Source organism: Pelodiscus sinensis, chromosome 27, assembly GCF_049634645.1.
Source record: "Pelodiscus sinensis isolate JC-2024 chromosome 27, ASM4963464v1, whole genome shotgun sequence".
Classification (NCBI taxonomy): domain Eukaryota; kingdom Metazoa; phylum Chordata; order Testudines; family Trionychidae; genus Pelodiscus; species Pelodiscus sinensis.
The window spans coordinates 6,743,365-6,765,212 of record NC_134737.1 but is presented as its reverse complement, the minus strand read 5'-3'; the positions used below and the strand labels follow the sequence as shown (position 1 = coordinate 6,765,212).

Sequence of the window (21,848 nt, the reverse complement as noted above, 5' to 3'; positions counted from 1 at the left end):
CTGCCAGCTACAGGCACTCTGCTAATCAACTGGGCAGCATTTGAATCTCTTCTGACTGGCTTACAGGGAACACTGGATATAGTCCCTGAAAGCTAACTCATGTTAGCTAACAGCCCTGGGGCTTCTTTAGATTCTTGCAATTCCTTTGTTAATGTTCCTTCCCCGACCAAAGGCTGCCAAGCACCAAGGAACCGGGCTGTGGAGCAGGACCCCACAGTGGTAGGCGCAGTATAAACCGAAAAGAAAGGCACTCCCTGCCTCAAAGAGCTCACACTTGAAACACAAAGCCCAGAGGTCTAACACAGCAGTTTTCAAATGTTGGGCACCGGGTCTCGTTGCTGCAGTGGGGGTGCTAAGGCAGCTCCCTGCCTGACCTGGCACTGCAGACTGAGCTGCGCCTCAGAAGCGGCCGGCAACAAGCCCAGCTCCTAGGTGTGTGTGCAGAGGGGGAAGAAGAGCACCCAGGGCTCTGTGCATTGCCCCTGCCCTCAGCACTAGCTCCGCACTCCCAGTGGCTGGGAACCCGTTGCTGGCTGCTTCTGGGGGCAGCATGGTCTGCAGTACCAGGAGAGGCAGGAAGCTGCCTTAGCCCCCACGTTGCACCTCTGTCTGGGAGCTGCTCAAGATAAGCCCCTCCTGCCCCAGCCCTGACGCTCCCCAAAGCCAGAGCCCCCTCCTACAGCCCGAAGCTCCCATCTTCAGCCCCACCCCCAGAGCCCACACTCCAGTCAAACGATGTGGGGTTGCAGTGTCAACCATTTTCTTCCACTGGGTCATGAGAAAAATAAAAGTGTGAAACCCACTGCTCTAACAGACCCAGGGGAACACAAGGGAAAAATACAGCGTTTAAAACGGGTGAAAGACACTAGCAAGTCAGCCATGGAGACTAGAGTTGACAGGGCTGTACCGGATAGAAGTGAGCTCTATGCCCCCCTCTGTCAGCTAATATGTTCGAATAGGATTTGCCCCAGCTACACTCGGGTATATTAGAGCATTTTAGCCAACAGACTCTAAGGAACAGCTTTTATTTTAGTCTCAGCGAAGCCTCCCCACAGACACAGGGAAACGGCCTAGGCACACCATGCTGTGGCCAAACCAGCTGAAGAAAGGATTCTCTTTTTACCCTGATCTCTTCAATGCCAGGTTGCTGCACGTAACAACACCGCTGCCCAGAGGGGAGACGATTTTTAACATGGAGTGGAGAGCTTTCAAAGTCTGGCTTGAGCTATGTGATCCACTGGCTGAGAAAATTCCTACCTTTGGGATGAATTCTTACAGTGGTAGTTTTCTTAGGCGGGAGGGCGGGGGGGAATATCACAATTGCTGATGATTTTTTCTAAAAACTAAGTCATTGGAGAATAGTGATAGAGATGTAGCCGTGTTAGTCTGGTGTAGCTGAAACAAAATACAGGTCTATGTAGCACTTTAAAGACTAACAAGATGGTTTATTAGATGATGAGCTTTCGTGGGCCAGACCCACTTCCTCGAAAGCTCATCATCTAATAAACCGTTTTGTTAGTCTTTAAAGTGCTACATAGACCTGTATTTTGTTTAAGTCATTGGAGTTAGCTACCCTGACTAGCACCTCCATACTCTCTAGCTTGTCTGAATTGCAAGATTACATAGCGTTTTCTCTATCAAGAAATCTGAGTCCTTTCAGGAATGAGTCACCATCAGAGACAAGAGGTTGAGGTGTTTGCCCTGCCTCAGTCTGTCACTTCTTTACCTCTCTCCCTGTTACAATACACATTTCCCATGGACCCAGAGCCTGATTCTCCCCAGCTTTGCACCTCCCCCAGTCAGCACCACAGAATCAAAGACCTTTCCAAATCAAAATGGCAGCCACTCAGGTCTGTCCATCCTTTCACCTGCATTGCAATGGGAGCCACCGACTATCCCAACTGCAGGGCAACAGGGAATCAGGCCCAGCGAATGGCTGTGATTGCTACCAAGGGTATGTATGAATGGCTAAGCATCATCTTAAAGGGGAAATAGCAGGGCAACAAGACAGAGCTTCTCCTGAGATCCTGAATATTCACTGCCAGTGCAGAACAGTTTTACTGTGCAAACAAACCAAATCAGTACTCCCAGGGGGAGCAGACAGCGCGAACCCAGTGTCCAGCTCAGCCTAGCACACTCAGCCTCATCAGCTCTGTCTTTTCAAGCCCACATGCCCTCTTTTTAAGCTCAGCCGAGATCAGGTGACCAGTCACCAATTCACTGGCCCCGCCCTCTTAAAGGGCTAGGGCAGTGGTTCCCAATCTTTTCCAAATGGGGACCCATTCTGACAATTCAGGAAGACTTGCTGACCCAGGGCAATTAAAAAAATGTGTGACTGGCTTCTTAAGAGCCACCTGGGGAGACACCTGGTGTCCCTTTTGAAATGTAATGGCGACCCATATTTGGGTCCTGACCCATAGGATGGGAAACCCTGGACTAGGGTCACCCTGTACCAGGGGGCATTACTCGGGTTTTGTAATGGATACGCTCTGGGTATTGCACTTTATCTCCAAGCACAATGCAGAATAGGTCAGTGGGATCATTTCACATTGAGGAAAACTGAGGCACCAGATTCCCAAGCCTTGCCTAAGGTCGAGCAGTGAGTCAGCCGTGCAGCTGTCAGTACATTGCCAGTCTCGAGTCGGGGACTTCGGCGCGGTGACACGGAGTGTTGTGAAGTTTCACTTTTAGGCACCTAGAAGAAGAAGAAGAAGAAGAAAAATTATCACAGGAATAACAGTGCAAGCCATGAAGCCTGAGCTGGCTGTCTACGCTCCCCTTCGGATGGGTGGCGGGGAGAGAGGACAGGAATCTTGGGTCGTGATCCGTAAAGCCAGCCCAGGGGAGCCAATGACTGGAGGCCAGAGGGGTGCCGAGCCCTGCTCTTCTTGCCTAAGTCAGGGCTGCAGGGAACTCTGCTGTTGATCCTCAAACTAGAAGACAGGTGCTCATAGGAGCCGTGCAGGGTCAGGAGGAAAGCAGCTGGGGGGAGGGGGAGAGGGAACAAGCCCTCCCTTCCCATTGTTAGCCTAGTGGGCAGGATGTCAGAGACCACCCCTGGTTCCAGTTCCCCACCTAGAGAGGGAGAAGGGATTCGAACACACAGCAGCTGAGTCCCCTAACCACGAGGCTAGGGCAGGCCATGGGGGGGGGGGGGGTGGGCAATGCTAAAGACTGCCTAGACCAGCCCCATCCTTTCTGGGGGTGCAGAGCAGGGTCTCCCGCCTTGCCCAGGGGCCCAGTGAGGCTGTCAGCCCCACTGTTTACCCTGGTGATCCCTTCCAACTTTCCATGATTAGGGTCAGAGCCTCAGGGAAGGGGGGGGGGGGGGAAATACTCCACACCTCCCTGCTGCATGGTTCCTGCACCTTTCTCGGAGACAGCTAGAAACTCAGGTCTAATCCAGCAGGTATAGGAACGCTTCAGCCAGCATAATTCTGCCTGCTGCTTTGCCTCCCCACAAACGTGACGGGGAAAGTCCTTCCCAGCAGGAGGCAGAGAGAGGGGAGCGTACGCTGCTGCATTGACAGCAATGGGCTTTCCATTTACAAGGACAAAAATGACATTTCTGATCTTCGAGGGACACCGCTAGGATGAGCATTAATTCCCCGTTTTCTCGAAGCCCTCTGGAATAAAGGCGGTGTGGGAGAGAGGGGGGGACGTTTAAGGAGGGCCGTTCATACAGTGCCAGATCCCTTCACAGCTATCAGAGTCTATTCACTGCTGCTGAATATGAAAGACCCCATGGAGAATAGCGCTGTCAGGCTTGTGTGGAATGAAATGGAAAACTCACCTGACCTTCTCTGGCTCCCCCCCTCAATCTCCTTGACCCCTCTTCAAGCCGGGGAAGAGGGAGTGCACGTTAAAGAGGGGATGTAGAGCAGTGTCATTTATTTAGTCTCTCTGAATTAACACTGTTTCCTTTCAACCCAGGACTCCATTATCTCAATCTCACTGGTTCAGCCACTACATCAGGGAAAGACTCAAAACCAAAGGCTGGAAATCCCTTCCCTTCCGTACCAAACATGGGAGGCCCCGGAGAGGCTGCAAGGTCCTAAAGCCACCTGCAATTCCATTGCTTTTCCGAATTCTTCCAAGGGCAGAGCGTGGCACAAAGACTGTTGTGTACAATTTGGGCATCACATCTGTGCTGCAGGTTGGGGGGACCAATTCCCTTTGATTTGTAGGGAGACCATAAAATCATAGAACACTAAAACTGGAAGGGACCTCAGGAGGCCAGCAAGTCCAGCCCCCTGCCCTCACGGCAGGACCAAGCCCCATCTAGAGCAATGTTTCTTAAACTGTGTTCTGTGGCTCAATAACTCAATAACTTTCTCCCGACGTTTTTCCCCCCCGCCCGTCAACAAAAAAATCCTTGGTATGCCGCATTAAAAAAAAATATTGTTTGGTGTTCCTCGGTCTTAAAAAGTTTAAGACACACTGATCCAGATCATCCCTGATCGATGTCTATCCAACCTGCTCTTAGAATCTCCATCATTGGAGATATCGACAACCTCCCTAGGCAATTTATTCCAGTGTTTAACCACCCTCACCTTCAGGAATTTTTTCCTAATGTTCAAACTAAAGCTCCCCCTTGCTGCAATTTAAGCTCGTTGCTTCTTGTCCTAACATCAGAGGCCAAGGAGAACAATTCCCCCCCCCCCCCCGACACCCTTTTAGATATCTGAAAACCACTATCATGTCCCCTCTCAGTCTTCTCTTTTCCAATCTAAACAAGCCCAGTTCTTTCAGTCTTCCCTCACAGATCTCGTCTTCTAGTCCTTTAATCAATTTTATGACTCTTCTCTGGACCCTCTCCAATTTCTCCACATCTTTCTTGAAATGTGGTGCCCAGAACTGGACACAATACTCCAACTGAGGCCTAATCAGCGCAGAGTAGAGCGGAAGAATGATTTCTCCTGTCTTGCAACACTCCTGTTAATGCATCCCAGAATCATGTTTGCTTTTTTTGCAACAGTGTCACACTAGTGACTCATCTTTAGCTTGTGGTCCACTATGACCCCTAGATCCCTTTCTGCAGAACTCTTTCCTGGATAGTCACTTCCTGTTCTGTATGTGTGAAACCGATTGTTCCTTCCTACATGGAACGCTTTGCATTTGTCCTTGTTAGACTTCATCCTATTTACCTCAGATCATTTCTCCAGATCATTTTGAATTTTGCCCTATTCTCCAAATGTTAGACCATCAAGAGGACATTTAATATCATATATATAGTAGCCCAATGTCTGTGAGTCTGTAATGCTGATGTACACGGCCACACCCCCGGCCATGTATGTCAGCGCCCCGTCTCCCCTTCCCCTCCCGCCGTGGCGCTCCGCTGAGTGCTGCGCAGCTCAGCTGGGTCACCGCGGGCGAGCAAGCAGCAGCAAGCAGCCCTTTGGGGTCGGCGCTCCCCATGCATTTCGGCTCCCCTGCGGCGGCCCGGCTGAGCAGGCAGCACTCAGCCGAGCGCCACGGCGGGAATGGAAGGGGAGGGAGAGGCAGGAGGAGGAGGAGAAGAGAAAGGGAGAATGAGAGGCAGGAGGGGGAGAAGAGAAAGAAAGAGACAGACAGAGAGGCAGGAGGCAGAGGAGAGCTGAGAGGGGGGGGGAGGCAGTAGGAGGAGAGAGAGAGACTGGAGGCTCAGGAGAGAAGACCAAGGTGGAGGAGAGACCTGAAAATCCTGTCTTATGACGGGCTAATTGGCTAGTTAGTCAATAAAAGGCCTTGGTTTCCTCTTGCAGTGACAATTGTTACTTCCTTGCCAGTCCAGGTCTTATTATTTGTCTTGCAATAACATCTAGCCTACATCAGGGCCCCAAAGAGCATATGATCTGAACACACAAGAGAGACAGAGGATGGATGACACTTCCTCCCCCCCCCCCCCGCCCGCCTCCATCATTGGAGAATAGAGGCCCAGAGAGAGATGAGGGGCCATACTTTCAACTGCTCAATGCCCACAATGAAGAGCAGATTTTCAAGGCAGCTCAGCACCTCACAGGTCCCGCTCATGCAGAACTCTTTTGATCATCCGGGTCTAGGTGAGCTGCCCAAGAGCCTTCAGGGAATCTGTGACAGACCCAGGACCCAGCTCTCCAGTTCCTTAACCACCAGGCAGTCCTTCTCAGCAGCACAGCGCAGTACAGTAGCTTTCCCATCCTTTCCCCTTGGTAGTATCCCCTTTCCCTAGCCCCTTTGCGCTAACAAGTTCTGCCCTCTCACGCTTACCTTTCCATCAGCTCTTCCCTGCCCAGCTGCTCTATACTCCACCTGTTATTACAGCTTGGATGTGCCATTTGTGCTTAAAAAAAAAAAAATCACAAGAAGCTACCTCCTCCCCATTAGCTGGAACCTACCTTGCTAGCTTGGTCTCAGGTGTTTCCTTGGAATCCCATATCAAGCCCCATTATTCCATCTTCTCTCTGCTCCTTGCTCCAGTAGCTCCGTCTAAGCACTCTCAACTAATACAGAACCAGCTCCATGCATAGTTTGGGCATTATACCAATGGGAATGCTGGATTTCAAAATAGCCCCCTGGTTATTATAGAACACCAGAACTGAAAGGGACCTCAAGAGATCATCGAGTCCAGTCCCCTGCCCTCACAGCAGGATTCAGTATCATCTAGACCATCCTTGACAGGTGTCTGTCTAACCTGCTCTTAAATATCTCCAGAGATGGAGATTCCACAACCTCCCTAAACAATTTATTCCAGTGTTAACCACTGTGACAGGAAGTTTTTCCTAATGTCCAACCTAAACCTCCCTTGCTGCAGTTTAAGCCCATTGCCTCTTCTCCTATCCTCAGAGGCCAAGGAGAACAATTTTTCTCCCTCCTCCTTGTGACATCCCTTTAGATACCTGAAAACCACTATCATGTCCCCTCTCAGTCTTCTCCTTTCCAGACTAAGCAAGCCCAATTCTTTTACTTTTCCCTCATAGCTCATGTTCTCTAGGCCTTTAATCATTCTTGTTGCTCTTCTCTGAACTTTCTTCTATTTCTCCACATTTTTCCTGAAATGTGGTGCCCAGAACTGGACACAATACTCCAAGTGAGGCCTAATCACTGCAGAATAGAGTGGAAGAATGACTTCTTGTGTCTTGTATTATAGCAGATAACTACAACATAGACACGTGTGACATTTTAATGCAAGCTCTTTGGGACAGTCACATTATGCAGCAATACATAATAAGGCACTGATGTCACCTGAAGCCTCTTATTAATTTAGGTGAATTAATAAGAAACAAGCACCATTAGATTAGTCTATCGTTGCGGCCAGTGCCTCCACCACAAGAATTTAATACCCTTCCACTGGGGCTAAAAAAAAACTGGGCATGTTTAGTCTTGAGGAGAAGACGACAGAGGGAGGACCCACTAACAGCCTTCCACTATGTTAAGGGCCATTAGAAAAAGAGGACTGTGACCAGTTGTTCTCAATGTCTAGAAGTAATGGGATTATGCCATATCACGAGAGATTTAGGTTAGATTCAGACTTCCCTGGTCTGGCACCCTTGGGAGCCATGGTCCCGAATGAGGGAGTTTGCCGGACCCTGGGGAGGTCAATTCTGCCCTTCCCCCTCCCCGCTGGGCTACCTGTCTCATCTGGGCTCCTAACCAGGTCAGGGCCACGGACCTGCTACTGCTGCTGGCCCAGCTGGACAACCGGTCCGGCTGGGCCACCGGCAGGTCCCAGTGCAGACATTTCTGGCAGGGCTGCTGGCCCCACCCAGACTCCTGGCCCCAGCAGGGGTCCCGGCCGCAGGCATCAAAAGGAAGCCGTGGAATCCCCATCCCTGGAGGATCTTTTCAGAACAGGTTAGGCAAACACCTGTCCACAATGGTCTAAGCTTACTTGGTTCTGCCTTCACTCAGGGGGCTGGACTTGATGCCCTCCAAAAGTCCCTCCCAGCTCTGAATTTCTTGGATTCTCATCACCCTTCTGGGAAACCCTTCCAGCTCTGCCGTTCCCTTTTCCGAGACGGGATGGCTGGGCCTGTGATGGATACTCAATAACTAACTCGACTGAGTTTCACCCCAATGTCTCTACAAGCAGGTCTCACTGTACCAGGCTTTATTTGAAGAGATGGGCCCATACTGAGTCAGGAACTGAACATCCCCAGGGATCAAGGAAGACTTGGTTCCGCTTTTTATTTCTGTTTGCCTACGGTGCCCATCACCGTGACATCTGACCTAGCTTGCCCCTCCCCTCCCTCCACTTCTCTCGTTTTTATTATGAGCAGAAGAATAAAAATGTAAATTGAATTGGAGGACCGGGGAGAAAATAATAAGCTCCAGCCAGGTTCCCTCCCCTCCTCCGTGGCGAGGTAACTGGCACAGATTATATTCAAGAAGTCCACATGACCAGGGCCCTGTACTTCTGTGTCCGTGTGTAAAACACACCCCGCTGAGCCGCCTTTTCTCTGCCAGAGGCTGGGGGCTTCTGCTGTGCGTCTGGTCGAACCGACGCACAAAGGGGATTAGGGAGAGCTCCTCAGCCTCGCAGCGTAATCCATCAAATTATCCCCTTGTTGGCGTTGCCGTCCTCTTTAAGAAAATAAAAAATAAATGGGGAAAGCCTCAGAAGGGTTTTTCAAGGGACCGAAGTTACACTCGAGCCTGAAAGACTCCACCCAGCTGCTCTAATCCGGCCGCACAATGGGCTGGTTGTGAGCTGAATGCTGGGGAGTAGGGAGCAAGGAGAAAGAGGCTGTTAAAAAGGACAGCAGCCTCCACAAGTGTGGAAATCCAACAGGTGGCTTCGGGACCTCCCCCCCTCGCCCTTTCTGTATTGAGGAACAGAAACGGCAACGCTCAAAAGAGACGATCATAATAAAATAGAAAGTGTGACAACCCCCTACTCACACACACACACACACACACACATACACACACACACACACTCACTCTCCCTCTCTCTCCCCGCTCTTTTGCAAAAGGAGCCTGTCTGGTTTTCTGCGAGCGATTTGATGCGCTAGCCATGCCGCAGGCAGCTGCTTCCTCCCAGCTTTGCCAAGTTCAAGGATTTGCCTTTTCCTCTCTCCAAACAAGAGTGGGACCCACCCTGGGGGAGTTCGGAGCAGGTGTCATAACCTCTGGTCAGTGGGCATTCCCGGGTGTGACCTCCTGGGGGTTATGTAACTAAAGGCCAGATTTGCCACCACAGCAGATACTCTGCGCCACCCACCCGGCCTCTAAATTCCCAGCTCTTGGTATGAAGGGGTTAATCCATTACGGACAGAAATAGGTGCCTTGAGCTCCCCAATACCGACCTCTTCACCCTTCTTCCTACACAAGGTGGAGCCTCTCTAGAACTGGCACAGAAGATTTGTGGAGATCTTGACTCAGTGGGTGCAAGGAAGGGCTGGCGGTTTCAATTTTTCCTTTCCTTTCCCATTACCTTGCACTGCTATTTACACCCAGGGCCAGATTAAGGGGGGAGCTAGCTGGGCAACTGCCTGGGGTGCCAATCTATGGGGGGGTGCATGATGGCAGCTGTAAGGGGCGCCGCGCACCCGATTGCAGGGGTAAGGGACACTGTGCGCCTGGCCGCGCACCCAATCGCAGCTGTAAGGTGCACAGCGCGCCGGGGGGACGGGGCCGCACATGCGTCACACCAGCACCGAGTGGGTGGGAAGTGCTCTTTCAACTAGCACAAGTGGCTTTGCAAGGTGCCGAGCAATGGTGAGCCAGGCCAGCGGGGCCTCATTTCCGGTACCACCCAGCTTTCAGGAGTCAATTTGAACCCGAGCCAGATGAATCACGCTGAGACTCTGGATAGGTTCCCTGGCTTATTGCTGCACCAGGGGTGGGGAACCTTTTTGGGGTTGGGGGCTGCTGACTCACAGAAAAATCAGTCGGGGGCCGCACACAAGTGAGAAGCAAACCCCCTTCCCAAAAAAACCCCCAAAATCCCAACATCTCCTCACTGACATGGCCCCGACTGAGGGGAAAGACACTCCCCACATTCCCCTCACAGACCAGAGCCTAGGGGGGCCCAGGCTAGTAAATTGTGTGCTCCAGCGCCGCGGTGGGGTTGCAGGGCAGCTGCAGCACCAGGATGGACTCCCCAATGCTGGGGTAGGGGGGGGAAGAGGACTCAGCCTCGGGGGTCAGATCCAGGCAAGGCCAGATCCCAGGCCTTAGGTTCCCCACAAATGGTTTATGCTCAGAGCAGGCCAAGTGTGCCCCAAGCCTCTTTTTCTGGAAATTGAGAAACACTCTTATTTCCCAAAAGCCTTAAAGAGAGGGAGCTGGGGACTTTTGTGGAGGAAGAAGAGGGTTCTAGGAGTCAGCCCTGATATGACACACACCTACACAGGCACAGAGCAAAGAAAGGAAATTTAAAAAAATAGACACCTAAAACACCAAGCCACAGATAGGAAAATGGCTCATCATTCCATTCCACAATTAGAAACATTCTGACTAACAGCTGCAAGAAAGAAGCACATGCTCCAGGGATTCCACACAGACCGTCCTCTCCTCCTCCCCAGACAGATATCTCCCCAGCTTAACATCTCTCCCTGGTGTCAAGAATCTGAAAAATGCAAGAGGCTTAGAAATGCAAGACTAGAATGGCCACAGACATCCCCCCCCCCTGCCATTACAGAATGTGAGAGCAACCATCATTGGTCAATACCCAATCCACAGGTGATCTTGCCACCTGCCAGACTTTCATTTAAAAAACAGGCCATTTTTGCATCACCCTCCCACGAGCAAGTGAAGGGCTCAAAACAACTAAATTTCAAGGACAGTCGTACCTTATGGTTTAGGTTGGCTAAAGCTACACCACTCACATCCCTACTTGGGAGCCATGGCCAAGACCTCCCCCTGCGCACCTCTCAGCAATTTCACATCCTGGCAGAAGATGAGATGGTCCCAGAGCTGTTTCCGGGTGCAGGGGGGGCTTCAGTGTAACTCAGACCCGCCCGGGGAAGCGGAGAAGGTTTGACTGTTTGTTTGGTTTTTTTATGATGACCCACCACACTGACCACAAAAAGGGGTTGGAGAAGAGAACAAAGAAGAAGGAAACGTATAAAGAGCCCGTCCCTCTAGTTTCCATGATTGGAAACATACTAGGAAGGAGAGCGAGTTCCGATGGAACGAAACTCAGCCTGCCCTTCCCATATGAGCAAGATGTGCTGAAGTCACACTGAGCGCAAGTTACACTTCTGGAGAGCCAGCCCAGGCTCCTGGGGCATCCGCATTATAGTTGCTTTGCTCATTTATGATGATGGGATGGGGCGGAGGGGGGGGAAGGGAGTCTTCTCCACTGCAGCAGCTGTGGGGGGGATTAGCCGTTACTTTGTCTTGAGGCCACATTGCCCGTGCACAGAGCTGGGAGATTAGGAAGTGAAACCCAAACTTCTTGTTTACGACAGGAGGATGGATATTGCACTGCGGGCGATTTCAGAGCATAGGGACAGCCATCCGGGGCCAGGCCAAGAGTCTGTCTAGCCTGTCTTTGGACAGTGGCCAGATGGGTCACACTAAACTCACTGCTGAGCCAGTATTAGGCCTGGACCTCCCAGCACCAGCTTTGGGGAACATTTGCAATGCTAGAAAGCTGTGTGCTTGAGACTTCTCACCTGATATAGTTAATGGCCAGCACAATGACACTGACCTGCACTGACTTCCCAGCTGGATGAGTGAGGTTATTTGTGGTTCTCTGGGCCAGCGGGGATTGGGAACACAGCAGAGACAGAATGCTCCAACCCTGCAAGTGGCAGCAGAAGGAATGAGGGTATGGTTAATGTAGGCATTCGAAGTTGCAAATGAAGCCCAGGATTTAAATATCCCGGGCTTTATTGCATCTTGCCAGGTGCCGCCATTTTTAAATCCCCCTTAGTGCAGACTCCGTGCCCGCGGCTACACGCGGCACGGAGTAGGTAGTTCGAATTAGGCTCTCTGTTTTGAACTACCAGTACACCTCGTTCCACGAATTAGAGAGCCTAATTCGAACTACCTACTCCATGCTGCGTGTAGCTGCAGGCACGGAGTCCGCACTAAGGGGGATTTAAAAATGGCGGCGCCCAGCAAGATGCAAATGAAGCCCGGGATATTTAAATCCCAGGCTTCATTTGCAACTTCGAATGCCTGCATTAGCCACCCTAGTTCGAACTAGAGTGGCAGTGTAGACATACCCTGACTCATTAGCTTTAATAGTACAGGTTGAACCTCTCTAGTCCAGCATTCTCTAGTCCAGCAACATCCGGGGTCCAGCACGAGTTTAGTGAGCCAGATGTCCACTTATCATGAGTGTGGGCAAGTTTCCCACGGTCCCATAAATTTTGTTTACAGCCTCCAGTCCTGGCTTTCACTATTCTGTGCTGTTCTTTAGCTCTGATTTACCCCTAAATATTTTCTAAGAGCTCAGTAAGCAGTGGAAGTGTTGGTGATGCTGCTAGATAATATTGACCTCCCATAGTCCAGCAAATTCTCTGGTTCAGCACTGCTCAGGTCCCGAGGGTGCCAGACTAGACAGGTTGCACCTGTACCTGGAGTTCTCCAGTAACACTCCCTCCACATGGAACTCCACTGCCAGGCTGGGAACGTTCCCTTTGCAAGTATGGTCTTGAGGATATTGTGGGGAAATCTCTTCTTTGCTAGACACTGAGGACCATCACTGAGGGGTGAGGGTACGACAACGGTCCAAAAATCATTCCCAGAAACCCCAGGAGAGAGTCAAACAATGGGCTCAAAGTTACCCAGACTTTGCAAGAGCGTGATGTGCTCTCACGTTGTTGCTTGGAGGACACTTTTTGAATCCCAGGTGCACCCAGAACAAATAGGCTCTTTCGCAATCATGCGGCTGTTAGTAATTTTTTTTTCTTGGAAATTTTCTGGTTTGCAATTCCAGTTATTTGTGTTCCTGCTGAAGGAGCCTGATGCCAACATATCTTTTGGCACGTCCTTTGACCTCCACCAGCAGGTTGGTGGGTTTCTCCCTCTCTTTCTTCAGCTGCCAAAACAAAGTCGTGTTTTTGAAATAAACAAAAGGCCTTGCCGTTTAAGGGACAGACTCAAGGCAGCTGGGAGCTAACATCTGCACGGCTCCCTCATTCTCCTCCTCAGCTCTCCTAGGTTGTGATGCCCCCCCCCCCCAAAAAAAAATTGGACAACAGTTAGGATGCTGTTGTGCCAATCACACTGACCAACAGCATTCCCTGAAAGTAGAGGGCTTGGGTGGTCACCCAGGAGAGATTCAAATGCCACCCAGATGATTAGCAGAGCACCCACAGCTGGCAGCATATGTTTCTACTGGTGGTGCACATCCACACATGCCTTGGTGCACATACAAATTTATTCCACACATGGATGGAAAAAATTAGAAGGAACACTGCTATTCAATACAGTCTCATTGTTTCCTTGTCCTTCCCCATGGGCCTGTCTGTATTCACTTGTTGTCTCATCTTATGCTTATATAGTAAGCTCTCTGAGGCAGAGACTTTTTTTTCTACGTTTGTACAGCACCTAACGCAATGCTGGGATTCCCAGGTTTTACAGTAATATAAATAAGATATGTAAATAGATACTCGAAAAAGCATTCAGGAATATATAGGCTAAAGGCTCAGAAAGCAAGAGGCAAATTTTAAAAATGGTTTAAATCATGTATTAAAAACGCCAGACAATCTTTGGGACCACTTTTTTAACTCATGGGACTGGCAGCCCTGGGATTCTGGTTCTAAACAGCTGGAAATCAGTGCCACGTTTCATTTCCGTGGTACTTCCCCCACACAACCCCTGAATAAGGTCTTGAGACCCAGATTGGGGACCACGATTTCACAATATGGGCATTTAGAGGAAAAGAAAAATGTTTATTCAATGCCTGCGGATCAAACACCTGCTTATTGCAGAACATGTTCCAACCTCTCTCTGCCACCAGGACAAAGAAGCCATTCGGGCTACGTTCCTCTATTACATTTCTGATTTTGCCCGACAATATTCACCGGGTCTGCTTTTTCTCTTATGCAGATTGGCAAAGGACGTTAAACAAATATTTTCAAACTAAACCAGGAACTGACATTTTAGGATACGAAAACAAAAGGGGCCACAAGTTTCGAGACCTCCACGGAGTAGCACAAAAATAATAAAGGGGCCTTTTAGTGTTCCAAATAGTTCTGTTTCACGAGCAAGCCCCTGGGTGGCTTAGATGAGAAACATACACGCACCTCTCTCTCTGCCACACTTATTGCAGTGGACGATGGCGTACTGCACAAGCCAGGCTGTGATTCAACAAATGTCGGAGTCTAGCGAATTAAAACAGATACGTGACGTTTGATTGTGAGACACAAACTGAATGGCGAGGTGCCGCAAAGAACAACTTTGTCCTGCTCTTTTCCTGTCTGCTGGATGTTCCATGTTTAGGATATGGAAGCAAAATCTCCATGCGGTGAAATTCACACGAATGCTTCCAGGCAATGTTTTCCCAGTGAAACACCAATGATTTCATGCTAAAACAAAAAGAAAAACTATGTAGCACTTTAAAGATTGTTTAATAGGTGATGAGTTTTCGTGGGCCAGACCCAGATCAGACCAACACGGCTACCTCTCTACCATTATTTTATGGACGTCTTAAAAAAAAAAACCTCTTGGCGTGTTTCCCTGCTATTCTTAAGACAAAGATCCTCTTATGGGCACCTCCCCTGCTTGTCTCCCCTCCCATTCTTGCAGGAATGACAAGGCTTGGCTATATGAAAGTGAGAGTGGGACTCAGGGTATGTCTACACTACAGAGTTTTGTCGGAAAAATTGTGGTTTTTCTGAAAAAAACTTAAGTTACGTCCACACTGCAATTGCGTTCTTTCGAAAGAAAATTGGAAGAACTGAGGGGTTTTTCTGATACTGCTAATCCTCATTCTACGAGGAAGAAGCCTTTTTCCGAAAGAGTTCTTTCAGAAAAAGGCGTGTGTGGCCGGGGAAGAGGGAGTTCTTTTGAGAGAAGAGAAAAAAGGAAAAAGCACAGGTGCCCTGGTGGCCACACCATCTGTAGCAATCACTGCTTAAATGTGAGATAGCATCCACACTGAATGGACGCTATCTGTTGAATAAGCAGATCGCTTTTCCAATGCACTTTGGCAGTATGGACGCTCTCTTTCAGAAGACTTTTTTCGGAAGAACTCTTCTGGAAAAGCTTCTTCCGAAAGAAGCCTGCAGTCTAGACATAGTCCCAGAGATGAAAAGAAGCCAAGTGAGGCTTTTTTATACCATTTCCCTTCCCTCATCTTAATTCTATGCTCCTTATTTCGCCTACTTACGTGCAGGGGGCCAAGAGGGGCTCATGATTTTGTGGTAGTCAAAACCGCTTCTAGAAACACTACACACAGAGTCCAAAATTGGGCTACAGCTAGGAAGAGATGACGTGGCGTGGCAGAGGCTGCAGCACAGAGGATCACCAGAATATATGGTTTGAGCATTTAACACAAAATGAAACAGAAAGGTAATAGGTTTAAAACTGATCAAAAAGGAGAAACGTTACACGGTTAACCTGGAGAACTCACTGCCACAGGGTATTATAAGGGCCAGACAAGAGTTTAGCAAGAGTCAAAGAATGGATTAGACATACAGATAATACAAACATCCTCTGTTTCATAAGCTAGGATACAAATTGAAGGGGCATGAATTCCTATGCTCAAGGAATGGACCAGCCATTAACGGACTGGAAGGAATTTGCTCCTAGACACAAGTTATTCTGCATTGTCCATTAAACAGGCTTTTTGGGGGAGGGGGTTTTACTTTTCTAGAAAGCATCTGGCACCAGCCATGGTGGAGGCCAGGATCCTGAGCTACATGTATGATCCAGATTGGCAATTGCTAGTAACATATATTGAGAAAATAAAACATTACGAAGTACAAACAGGATGACAAACAGGATGAGATTTCCAGAGAATGACTTTATAAAGAGCTGCACTCCCATGTCAGATTTGCATTGCCAACTTAATCTGCCACAGCCACGAGTATCATTTTTTAAAACACACCCACCTACGCCCAGTTGTAGAGCCTGTTTTTCCGGTCCTTACTTTAGGAAAGCTTAAACAACAACAGAGTGGTAGCACTTTACAGACTAACAAAACATGGCATCATGTGCTTTCCACCTACTTCTTCAGATGACTGGAGTATTAGAAGTCCAGATCCAAGAAACCTAGGAAAGCTGATATCCAAGTCCTCATTGCAGGACTGGAACCATGAAAGGATTCCTTTTGAGAACACACTAGCAGTTACTCTGGTTGACTTGCATGACACTGGCACAGTACGGATGTAAGCGACCAGTCAACTAGCCGATAAGCGTATACTTACGCTTATCAGGTACTTGAGTAGTGTCAACTAGTTACTTCCCCCCACCCTCCTGCTGCCTCTATCAGAGAGAGCTGAGGAGAGGGGGGGAAAGGGGGCGGAGGAGGGGAGCTGGTGCTGGAGGGAGGCAGCTTAAAAGCCGGTTCTCCCCAGCACCCACTCTGCAGGGGGACAGGGAAAGCAGAGGCATAATGGGGGGACCGGGCACGAGCTGGGAAAGCAGATTCCTGGCTCATAGCCTGGTCCCCCTCGTGGCTCTTAATACATTAAAAAGTGGCGTTAGTTCCCGGGGCCAGGAGCTAACTCGAATGCAGCTCTGCAGTTTCCCTCCTTATCAACTAATGACTGGAAATTCCATCAATGACTCGATTAGCTGATTAAATGCAATTTAACATCTCTATGGCACAGGATAGTAGGTTTCACCCACAGTGAACTTCAACAGAGACATGGAGAGGTATAACCAAGGGAAAACTTTGATCCTTTGAGTGCTTCAAAGAAAATTATGTCATTAGACAAAATGACTAAGAATCTATGTTCACCATCCATGTTTTGTAGATAGACTATCAAAATAAGAAAGCCCCAGCCTTTATGGAAGGTTGCAGTTTTATCTCAGGACTTAGTCTGGTGATATGAGCTTCTCTCATGATTTATGTAGCGAGTATTTCTGGTTGCCAGCATCAGCCACAAACGCAGCAATGCCCCCCCGCCTCCAACCTAGAAGATCTTGCAGATGGAATTTCTTGGTGCGTTTGTCTGTAATGCATTGCACAGAATTGTATATATTTTTGAATCGTAGGATTCTTTCAGAATCTCCATAGAATCATAGAAGAGGATATCAAGTCCAGTCTCCTGCCGTCACGACAAGACCAAGCATCATTTAGGTCTTCCCTGATAGATGTTTATTGAACTTGCTCTTAAATTTCTCCCATGATGAAGATTCCACAACCTCCCTAGGCAATTTAACCACCATGACCATTAGGAAGCTTTTCCTATTGTCCAACCTAAACCTCCATTGCTGCAATTTAAGCCCATTGCTTCTTGGCCTATCATCAGAGGTCAATGAGAACAATTTTTCTCCTTCTTCCTTGTAACACTCCCTTAGGTACTGGAAAGCTGCTCTCATGTCTCCTCTCAGTCTTCCCTTTTCCAAACTAAACAAGCCCAATTATTTCTGTCTTCCCTCACAGCTCATGTTTTTTAGACCTTTAATAATTTTTGCCCCTCTTCTCTGGACCCACTCCAATTTCTCCACATCTTTCTTGAAATGTGGTGCCCAGAACTGTGTGTCCAGATCATTTTGAATTATGACCCTATTCTCCAACGTACTTGCAACCCCTCCAAGCTTGGTATTATCTACAAACTTTGTAAGTGTACTCTCTACCCCAAAATCTAAATTGTTGATAAAGATATTGAACAGAATTGGTCCCAAAACTGACCCCTGCCGAACCCCACTTGTTGTGCCAGCATGATTGAGAACCATTAATAACTACTCCCTGAGTATGGTTATCCAGCCAGTTATGCATCCATCCTATAGCAGCCCCATCTAAGTTGTATTTCTGTAGTTTATTGATAAGAGGGTCATGCAAGACCGTATGAAATGCTTTACTAAAGTCTAGGTATACCACGTCCACCATTTCTCCCGTATCCGCAAGACTTGCTATCCTATCAAAGAAAGCTATCAGGTTGGTCTGACATGATTTGTTCTTATTCAGCTGTAGGTATGGAGGATGTCTTTCCTTGGCTCTGACACCTCCAACACAAACCAATTAGGCTTGGGTTTAGGGTATCCATAAAGCATCCCAAGAAGTTTTTTCCCTGCTGTCTTGCATTTTAAAGAGCAGACCCACCTGAGTAGCAACACATGACTGTAGGAATTGCCATAGAAGATCAGAGCTCAGGTTTATCTACTCCAGTATCTCCTCTACAACCCTGGCCTAGCGTCAGCTGCTTTAGACTCTTATGGGAAACCCTCCCTCAGGGAAACGTTTCCTCCTATGTAGGGCCGGATTAAGAGGGGGGCTAGCTGGGCAGCTGCTTGGGGCGCCAACCTATGGGAGGCATCTGATGGCAGCTGTAAGAAGTACCGTGTGCCCAGCTGTGCAGCACCTCTTACAGCTGCCATCAGGTGCCACATGCTCGGGGGCCATGCAGTGCCTGGTGACAGCTCTAAGGGGCGCAGCGCGCCGGGGGTGGGGCCATGCACGCGCCGTGCGCCCAGGGCAGAGCCATGCATGCATCATGTGCCTGCTGCCGGGGGTGCAGGAATGGCTTGAGCCGGCCCTGTTCCTATGCTCTGGAGTGTAATGTTTAACACATCAATCTCTGTCTTGCCAAACTTGCATTTCTTTCTTTCATTGGGTTATTTATTAACAAAGCTGGATTTCTTCTTAGCTATATTATATCAAATCCTTTTTAAAATCCTCTTAAGTCCTTGGGCTCAACGATCTCTTATAGCAATGTGTTCCTGAGTCTAACCAGGCAATCTTAGCTCAAGACTAGGAGCCAGGAATCCCTGATATCTAACCTTGGTTCTTTCACTACTAGCATCTTGTCACCACCTCCCTTAAGGATGGGGAAGCTACCAAAGAACAACTGGAAGATGCAAGAAGGGACCTGGAGGCATGAACTGATTCTTTGTGAGAGGTATAGTGAGTAACTTAGAAGCTGGTTAGCAGGTCGCATGTTCAGAAGTGTCTGGGTGACTCAAGAGACAAAGTGCCATTTTCAAAAGTGACTTATACACTCATGTTATTGAGGCACTCTGAGAAGTAGGTTCTGGCTAAAATTAAAACACACACACACACACACAAACAACCCCTCCCAGTTTAAGTTCTGATCCAGTGTCACATACACATCTCCCTGAGCCTTTTCATTAGGGATGTAAAATAAATGGTTAAAAGAGTAACTATGGAGGAGGTGAAGAAATTCCAGGGGGGAGTGCGAGGTGACCCAGCCCCCAATCAAATTTTGCTGCCGCACTCAGTTCCTTTCCCCCCCCCCCCCCCCCAACAAGTTTTGCTGCTATTTTGGGAGGGGAGGCGTGAGGGCAGGAGACTGGACTTGATCTCTCGAGGTCCCTAGGATTCTTGCTGACTTCAGCTGGTTCTATATTTTTATGCAAAAAGGACCTCCCTGTCTCCAGTAGCCTCATTGTTATTATTAATGTTACTTAAAAAGGCATCATATTTGACTGCCTTGTCAAACACCTCAAGAGACCACGTTTATCCACAGCCCTCAGAATCTCTTCTCTCCTTCAGAAAGAGCCAGTTTCTCTGGTCTCCCTCCCCCTTGACAGATGAGGAGGGTGTTAAAAGCATTTTGTTTATTCTATGCAGGAGGGAGAAAGGCTGGAGTATGTCAAAACTGAATACATATGGATGTATATTTACAGCTGTGCTAGATGACTGACAAACTTCAACACTCACAGGGTTGTTTCACACAGTTCATATTCCTGATTTGTCTTTTAAACAAGGAGATACAGCACAGCACAAACCTGGGGAAGGGAAAGCACCCAGCATGCAATTATTTAACATTTCCCAGCCACAAGTATCCTCTGAATTTACTGTGTTAGCTGACAGGACCTTAGGTTAAAATCCGCTTTCAAAATAGTTCATTATGGTGTTGCTGAAGATTATGAAATCACATCTCTAGAAAAATGCAGGACAATGTAGCACTTTAAAGACTAACAAGATGGTTTATTAGATGATGAGCTTTCGTGGGCCAGACCCACTTCCTCAGATCAAATAGTGGAAGAAAGTAGTCACAACCATATATACCAAAGGATACAATTTAAAAAAATGAACAAATATGAAAAGGACAAATCACATTGCAGAACAGAAGGAGGATGCGGGGGGGTGGGAAGGGGGAGGAAGGAAGGTAAGTGTCTGTGAATTGCTGATATTAAAGGTAGGGAGAGTGGGATGTTAGTGAGTTAATGGTATTTCCCCAATTATCACCTGTAATACCATTAACTCACTAACATCCCACTCTCCCTACCTTTAATATCAGCAATTCACAGACACTTACCTTCCTTCCTCCCCCTTCCCACCCCCCCGCATCCTCCTTCTGTTCTGCAATGTGATTTGTCCTTTTCATATTTGTTCATTTTTTTAAATTGTATCCTTTGGTATATATGGTTGTGACTACTTTCTTCCACTATTTGATCTGAGGAAGTGGGTCTGGCCCACGAAAGCTCATCATCTAATAAACCATCTTGTTAGTCTTTAAAGTGCTACATTGTCCTGCATTTTGCTTCAACTACCCCAGACTAACACGGCTACATTTCTATCTCTAGAAAATCATCCCCCTCTCCATCCGGCATAGGCGCACCACTTTACTACACTGTGTCGGCTCCATAAATCCTAAGGAGGACCCTTGATAATCAACACTTGAGAGCCAGGGAGGGTGTTAATTCATTGCCCAGTAAGAAAAGCAACAATTTTAATAAAAAAGCCAAATCAAGGCTGTCACTTGTGCTCCCCTGGCAGTGCCAGGACATACTGGCGTGTCCCCAACCTGCCCAAGGAAAGAGATGCAAGGACTAAAACCAAGTGGAGCACACGGAAGGGGACTAGGCGACAGATGGGTGCCCAGGGCGCTGGAGCAAAGTTGAACCAAACTGTAAAGCCTGGAGATGATGGAAACCGCTTCAAGTCAGGGGGTGCGACACCTCCCCCCCCCCCCCCCCAGCACCTCAAACTTCACCCTCGGGGAGTGTCCGCCCAAACCCCCTCTCGCCCCGGGAGCAGGGATGAAGCCCGGCTCGGACCCCGCTCTGGCCGGAGAGGGGTAACCCCCGGTTCCCCCAAAACTGCGCCAGGCGGCTGAGCAGCGCCCGGCTCCGCTCGCAGCAAAGCCCCGGACGCGTCCCTGCGCCACGCAGCGGCCACCCCCCACGCAGCGGCCGGGACACGCGGGGGAGAGCGGCAGGCGCCAGCCCCGGACCCAGCGCCCCACCCGGGCAGCTGCGCTCGGCCCCCCGCGCCCGCTGCCAGCCCGGGGCGCAGGGAGCGGCGCTCGCCCTACCTTGGAGAGGGGCAGGGGCTGGGCTCAGCCCGGCTCCCGGCGGCTGCTCCGCTCGCTGCGCTGCTCGGCTGCCTTTAAATCGCCGGGCTGGGCGCGCCCAGCGAGCATGCGCCGCCCGGCGCTGGGGGGCACCCGCAGCCCCGGGGGGAGCGCCCTGGGCTTGGCACCGGCGCGGAGAGCGGGGAGCCGCCTGCTGCGTGCGGAGCCCTGGCGTCCCGTGCCCGCTGCGGATGCACGTGGAAAGAGCAGCAGCCCCCCAGCCACTCCGCAGTGACACCCCGGGGGCGGCCCCTCCCCCGTCACCCCCCAGTAACACCAGGAGGTGCAGCCCCCCCAGCCACCCCCAGTAACACACCAGGGGGCGCAGCCCCCCCGCCACCCCCAGTAACACACCAGGAGGCGCAGCCCCCCCGCCACCCCCCAGTAACACCAGGAGGTGCAGCCCCCCCAGCCACCCTCCAGTAACACACCAGGAGGTGCAGCCCCCCCAGCCACCCCCCAGTAACACCAGGAGGTGCAGCCCCCCCAGCCACCCTC

The 21,848-nt window shown here is 49.6% G+C and overlaps 1 protein-coding gene across 5 annotated transcripts in view; it reads right to left on the bottom strand.

The window, feature by feature from the left end:
* The window catches only part of SLC45A3 (solute carrier family 45 member 3), a 43,166-nt gene extending 21,702 nt beyond the window's left edge, over positions 1-21,464 (bottom strand). For 2 of the 5 annotated variants that reach the window (XM_075910547.1, XM_075910550.1), the window contains exons 1-3: positions 21,312-21,462; positions 14,166-14,447; positions 2,587-2,695 (exon numbers count right to left, since the gene is read on the bottom strand). The gene's annotated coding sequence lies outside the window, so the exon portion shown is untranslated. Of the gene's footprint in view, positions 1-2,586; positions 2,696-14,165; positions 14,448-21,311 lie in introns of all 5 variants that reach the window. The other 3 variants (XM_075910546.1, XM_075910548.1, XM_075910551.1) reach the window with 2 other exon arrangements.
* Between the last annotated feature and the right edge of the window lie 384 nt (positions 21,465-21,848).